The sequence below is a fragment of the Macaca nemestrina genome, chromosome 17 (genome assembly GCF_043159975.1).
Source record: "Macaca nemestrina isolate mMacNem1 chromosome 17, mMacNem.hap1, whole genome shotgun sequence".
Classification (NCBI taxonomy): domain Eukaryota; kingdom Metazoa; phylum Chordata; class Mammalia; order Primates; family Cercopithecidae; genus Macaca; species Macaca nemestrina.
In genome coordinates, this window is record NC_092141.1 from 59,338,332 (window position 1) to 59,345,184 (window position 6,853).

A 6,853-nucleotide genomic window follows, 5' to 3' on the forward strand; every position below is an offset into this window, starting at 1 on the left:
AATGCCAAGACCAAAGCAGGCTTGGGCCAAACCGCCTGCCACGAATATGGGCAAAGGCATCTGCCCACACAACCTCTGGGAACAGAGGGCAAGGGCTCTGTTTGCTCCATCTACACTGTGGACCTAGAGATCCGCTTTTCCAAACCCTTAGTGTTCTGTCTAGGACAAGTGTCTGAGCACACCCACATTATCAATGAGGTAAAGGGAGTCCTGGGTTCCTCCTTTTCCCCCAAATGCCCCTGCCATGGCACTTTCCACACTGTGGAAATAGCCGCGGTTTCCAGCCCATGCCCTGCCTCCCTCCCAGCCTTCCAGACCTTTGGAGTTTTCTCTGCCTTCTTCCCATCTCCCTCTCCTTTCTGCTCCGTGTGCCCCACCTCATCCCCGTATTAAAATTGTGATAATGCTTGTCTGTTTCTTTTATTCCTCCCTCCCTCCCTCCCTTCCTTCCTCTCTCTCTCTCTTTCTCTCTCTCTCTCTCTTTCTCTTTCGAGATAGGGTCTCACTCTGTCACCCAGGCTACAGTGAGGTGGCACAATTTCTGCTCACTGCAACCTCCACCTCCCAGGTTCAAGTGATCCTCCCTCCACAGCTGGGATTACAGACAGTGAGCCACCGTGCCCAGACCTTTGTTTCTCTCTGTTCACAGAGTTGCATTTGAAGGTGTTCAGTAAATCCAGAAGCAGTGAATGAACGCATGAAAGGAACCTCAAAGACTTGGGGGAAGAGTTGTTTTTTCCAAAGTCCTAAGCCATCACAGCGGGAGAGGGCCAAGCACAGGGTGCAAAGTCCCAGCCAAGCACTCCTGGCTACCTTTACCCACCACCCTCCCCGCTACTGGAAGGGCCGCACTACGTGCCCGAGGACACCCAGACCCCCCGCCCCTGGCAGCCCTGCCCCTCCTTTATCTCCTGTCCCTCTATCCAGGGACAGGCCTTTCCAAGTCCAGGACCCAGCTCCAGCCCAACCTGGATCTCGCCACGCCGGCGCGCTGGGAGGGGAAACCAGGTGGTCAGAAGCTTCCACGTGGGGGCGCTGGAGGGGCGCGGGAATGACTGAAGCAGACCTCCCCCAACCCTTCGTACTTGGTCGGTGAAGGAACCCAGATCGTCAACCTGCAGCTGCCCCTGTCCCCAGGGTCCCCACCAGGCAGTCATGACCCCCCACCGAGCCCTCTCCCTTCCGCCTTGCCTCCTGGCCCCCGCCAAGCCCCACTCCTTCGTGTTCGCTCCTCAGTAAAGATGAAGGAGCCCGCGAGTGGCAGATAGGTGTAGGTTCGAATCCCGCCTCTGCCCCTTAGTGGTTGGCGGCCTTCTCCCAGCTCCAGCCTGTAAAATGGGCTCATCACGCACCGACTTTAGCTGGAGGAGGCGTTCAGGAAACGTCAGCTTCCTGCCCTCATCCGCCCTCATCTCGCATTTCCCTCTTCTCTGTTCTCCCTCTGCTTTTTTTTTCCCCCCTTTGGTTTTGTTTTAAATCCCTCCCTCCTGCGCCCTTTCTCTTCTCGGCTCCGCAATCTTAGCCAAACCGCAGCGTTTAGCAATCCTGCGCCCACCCGGCGCCCGGGGAGCCTCGCCGCGGCTGCGACCCGCCCCCGGCCCAGCTCCCGCGGGGCGCCACCGCCGCGACGTACCCCGCCACGGGTCGCACGCTGCCACCAGACCGGCTCACCTGGGGGTCGCACCCCGACTTGCGCTCGGCCCTGCCCCAGCCCACCCCAGATCGGCCGGGTCCCTCCTCTGGCGGCAGCGCTGCAGCCCACCCGCCGCCGGGGCCGCGGGGACCGGGAGGAGCTGGACGCACCGGCCAGGGCCGTGCCCGGGTGGCCGAGGGCACCGGGCGGGGCGGCGGGCTCGGCCGCCAGGACTGCCAGCGCCAGCCTGACCGCAGCCCAAGGGCGACGCTGCAAATAGTCGCGGTTTCCAGCCTGTGCCCTGCCTCCCTCCCAGCCTTCCGGACCTTTTGGGTTTTCTCTGCTTTTTTCCCGTCGCCCTCTCCTTTCTGCCCCGTGCCCCCCGCCTCGTTTCTGCTGTGTGCCCACCACATCCTGCCTCATGCAGGACGGCTCCGGCGCTGGTGAGGTCGGGATCACGCAGGATGGCTCTGGCGCTGGTTGAGGTCGGGAGCCGGAGAGGGGGGCCAGGAGACCAGCGCTCCTTCGAAGGAATAAAATCATCATCATCGTCATCATCACCACCACAGCAATTACGTTAGGGTTAACTGCGCGCGTGCTGTGTGCCAGGGACTCTGCTGAACGTTTTACCGGCAGGAATTCATGAAATCTTTACTACACACTACAAGGACCAGCTTCAATTTGCAAATGGAGAAACTGAGGCTCAGACACTCAGTAGAGACTAAGGTCATCCCATCTGCATCGGGAGAATGGAAGGCCATCTCCCCTGTCCAGAGGCCCAGGCTGTGATTCTGCCTGAAGCCCTGTGGGTAAGGCCCCACTGGAAGGTGGGAAGGAGCTGGCTGGGGGGTCCAAGTTAGTTTGCCAATGAATTCTCAGTGTATCCTACAGCAAGCCCGGTCTGCCTCAGTTTCCACACCTGTGAAACCAAGGGGATGAAAAGCAACATTTTGTTTCCTCTAAGGAAGAACCTGTTAATGACAACGGAAAACCCCAAATGGAGTGTGAGGCTTTAGGCGTCCTGCACCTGGGGGTGTTCAGGGAGAGGCTGGGGGACTGCCTCCCTACAGAGTTGAGAGCAACCCACAAGCCAGGACTGGCTGCGTGGGAATTAGGTTAAGCTGGGGAAGCTGCATTTTAGCAAATTCGGGGATTCTGAAGCCTTCCAGTTTAGAACCCACCAAAAAGATTCCTGAAAGTGGGTTGGAGTAGAGGGGGAGTCCTCCCTCAAACACTCCATACTTACTCTTATTCATCTCTCACTTGGCTGGCCTGGATTCAGGGTGAGTGCAGGTTTATTAAGGACCTACTGTATGCCAAGCACACATCTATCACAGCCCTACTCTCAGAGAGCTGGTGGCATAGTCAACAACCACATAGCTGACTAGCAGAGATGCCCTCAGCCCAGCTGTCCCTTTTGGGAGAACTGGAGCCAAGCTGCTGCTTCCAGGGGTGAACACCCTGAGCAGCGCCAGAGCCATCAGTGAGCAGAGCTGGGGTTGCCTTCACCTCCACTGGCCCCCTCCGCAGCCAGCCTTGTGCAGGACACAACCTGCACAACCTCGCACAGCGGCCTGTGGGAAGCCATAGAGATCCAAGTGGGAGATGTTGGCAAAAGGAGCCAATTAGTTCTTGCTGGAGACAGGAATAGAGAGAGAAGAATTCTATGTAAGAGGTGAATATTAAGCTGGATGTTTAAGAATGAATGGGAGTTCACCAGGGGGAAAGGGAGGTCCAGTAGAGGCAACAGCCTGTCCTGGGACAGGGGTAGTGGTTCACTGGGAAGGAGGATGTGCCTTTCCCTTGCTCCCACCGCTATGCTGGCACATGTCAAACCAAACGTAGCTTATCTGCCAACCAGAGGTCTCCGTGCCTGAACTGTGAGATGCTATAGGATCAGTGTCTTACTCATCTTCTACAGCCCACCGCCTCATCCAATGCCGATAACAGTAACAGTAATAATGGTCAAGCCGGGTGCTCATGCCTGTAATCCCAGCACTTTGGGAGGCCAAGGCAGGCAGATCACTTGAGGTCGTGAGTTCAAGACCAGTCTGACCAATATGATGAAACCCTGTCTCTACTAAAATACAAAAATTAACCGGGCGTGGTGGCGGGGCCTGTAATCCCAGCTACTCAGGGGCTGAGGCAGGAGGACTGCTTGAACCCAGGAGGCAGAGGCTGCAGTGAGCCGAGATCGCACCACTCCACTCCAGTCTGGGCAACAGAGCCACACTCCATCTCAAAAAAAAAAAAAAAGGCAGCTGACATTGTCTTCTCCGCATAGCTGTTACAGAGGTCTCCAGAGCCTCCTCTCTCCTGTGCAAAATGGCAGCTCTTAAGGAAAAACTCACTGCACCAGTTACAGAAGAAGAGGCAACAGTCCCAAACAATAAGATCACTGTAGTGGGTGCTGGACAAGCTGGTATGGCGTGTGCTATCAGCATTCTGGGAAAGTCTCTGGCTGATGAACTTGCTCTTGTGGATGTTTTGGAAGATAAGCTTAAAGGAGAAATAATGGATCTGCAGCATGGGAGCTTATTTCTTCAGACGCTAAAATTGTGGCAGATGAAGATTATTCTGTGACTGCCAATTCTAAGACTGTAGTGGTAACTGCAGGAGTCCGTCAGCAAGAAGGGGAGACTCGGCTCAATCTGGTGCAGAGAAATGTTAATGTCTTCAAATTTATTATTCCTCAGATCATCAAGTACAGTCCTGATTGCATCATAATTGTGGTTTCCAACCCAGTGGACATTCTTACATATGTTACCTGGAAACTAAGTGGATTACCCAAACACTGCGTGATTGGAAGTGGATGTAATCTGGATTCTGCTAGATTTCGCTACCTTGTGGCTGAAAAACTTGGCATTCATCCCAGCAGCTGCCATGGATGGATTTTGGGGGAACATGGCGACTCAAGTGTGGCTGTGTGGAGTGGCATGAATGTGGCAGGTGTTTCTCTCCAGGAATTGAATCCAGAAATGGGGACTGACATTGATAGTGAAAATTGGAAGGAAGTGCATAAGATGGTGGTTGAAAGTGCCTATGAAGTCATCAAGCTAAAAGGATATACCAACTGGGCTACTGGATTAAGTGTGGCTGATCTTATTGAATCCATGTTGAAAAATCTATCCAGGATTCATCCCGTGTCAACAATGGTAAAGGGGATGTATGGCATCGAGAATGAAGTCTTCCTGAGCCTTCCGTGTATCCTCAATGCCCGAGGATTAACCAGCGTTATCAACCAGAAGCTAAAGGATGATGAAGTTCCTCAGCTCAAGAAAAGTGCAGATACCCTGTGGGACATCAAGAAGGACCAAAAAGACCTGTGACTACTGGGCTCTAGGCTGTAGAAATTTAAAAACTACAATGTTATTAACTCTGAGCCTTTAGTTTTCATCCGTGTACATGGATCGCAGTTTGCTTTGATCTTCTTCAATATGTGAATTTGGGCCCACAGAATCAAAGCCTATGCTTGGTTTAATGCTTGCAGTATGAGCTCTTGAACAAATAAAATTAACTATTGTAGTGTGAAAAAAAAAAAAAAAAGGTCAGCAGGTGGTAAATATTGACCATCACGCATTGTGCTAAGTGCTCCAGGGCATTCTCTCATTTCATCCTCAAACTTTGGAAACAAGTATTATTAATCCTGTTTTACAGACAAGGATTCTCGAGAAGAGTTAAGTAATGTGCCTAAGGTCACACAGCTATTTGGAATCCAGGCCTCTGTGACCACAGAGCCCTTGTTCTAGACCGATGAGTGGATAGATGGATGAATGGATCTGGGTGGACAGGCGAGAGGGAAGAACTAAATGAAGGACCATGAACTCCACGCTAGGGAGCTTGAGTTCACTCGAGGGCAGTGGGGAGACACTGGAAGGTGGTGAGCAGGAGAGGCAAGTCAGTTTAGGGATTTAGAGAGATCACTTTGACAACAGGGGAAAGATCATTTAGAGCCAATGACGCTTGAAACCTGCGGCCATTTTTCTGGCAAATCCCAATTCCCATTTGTGAGGAGCCTCATTTCTTTAAGCACTGTTATTTCTCTTAGAGCAAGACATGTGTTCTTATGCACACACAGGGACTATTGATGGAGGAGAGTGCTGGAGAGGAGGGGGCTCAAAGACAGGAAGGGACAGAAAGGCGACACTGCTAATTTCCAGGGAGAGGCTTCTCTGCACAGGGGAGCAGAGCACTAGGAAGAGAGAAGGCATATGGCCCCCTCCCTTTATTCCTAAGATGAGAAGGTCCCCTCAGGGTTTCCAGCCTGGAAGCTGCAAGCTCCAGGTCCCACACACTGCCCCACTGTGCACCTGCCACCAGGGAAACAGCCATAGGCGAGGCAGGTGTTGCATCAGAATGTTAAGCCCTGGAATCAAATGTTAGGGGGTGGCAGTGAAGAGGTCTGATCCCTCCTCCTGAGCAGCTCCTTAATATCATTGGCCTGTCCAGCCAGGGAGGGAGGGGAGTCACAGAAACTGGCCTGGGGGTCAGTTAAGCTGAAGGAAAGAAGCAAGAACAGCTGGAAGGACCAGAAAACAGGGGAAGTTTCCCCTATCTACACTCAAGGAGCCAAAGAGCGAACCAAAGCCTGCAAGAGGCTTCTTCAGGCTGAGAGGGACTCCCAGAGCGTTCCGGGACAGTGCAGGCTCACCATGCTGCCTTGCCTCGCCCTGCTTCTCCTGATGGAGCTGTCCGTGTGCACTGTGGCAGGTGATGGTGAAGTGGAACTCAGCCCCAAAGCAGAGACCTGGATAACTGTGGCCTTAGAGGTACCTTTGGGAAGAGGCTCTGACCAGGGCAGGGGATAATCGGCAGCAGAGAGGCAGATCCCCTGCATGGCTGCTGGGAGGGCAGGTAGCCTGCAAGGCAGGTTGTCTCTCTACCATGGGTAGATTCAAGGCTATGAGCCCTGGCCTGGCAGACCTCCGAAGTGTGTGTGTGTGTGTGTACGTGTAAGAAACTGGCACTGTCTGAAATGCTTTATATTAACTCAATCCTTCCATCAACCTCATGGGGAAGGTATTGATACACGACCACCCCCACTTCACAGATAAGGAAACTGAGGCACAGAGAAGTCAAGTATTTTGTCCAAGGTTGCACAGCTTCAAAAGCACAACTACACACTTTGCCCAAGGTCTGATTCTGTGTATCTGTGCATCTGAGGAGCTTTTCCAGAATTTTCTTTCAAGGGGATCAACTTAAACAGGACCACTATTTGGT

General features: G+C 53.0%; 1 pseudogene; it reads left to right on the forward strand.

Moving 5' to 3' along the window:
* Window positions 1–1,937: 1,937 nt before the first annotated feature.
* On the forward strand, window positions 1,938–5,156 carry LOC105472357 (L-lactate dehydrogenase B chain pseudogene; annotated as a pseudogene).
* The last annotated feature ends 1,697 nt before the right edge of the window (window positions 5,157–6,853 follow it).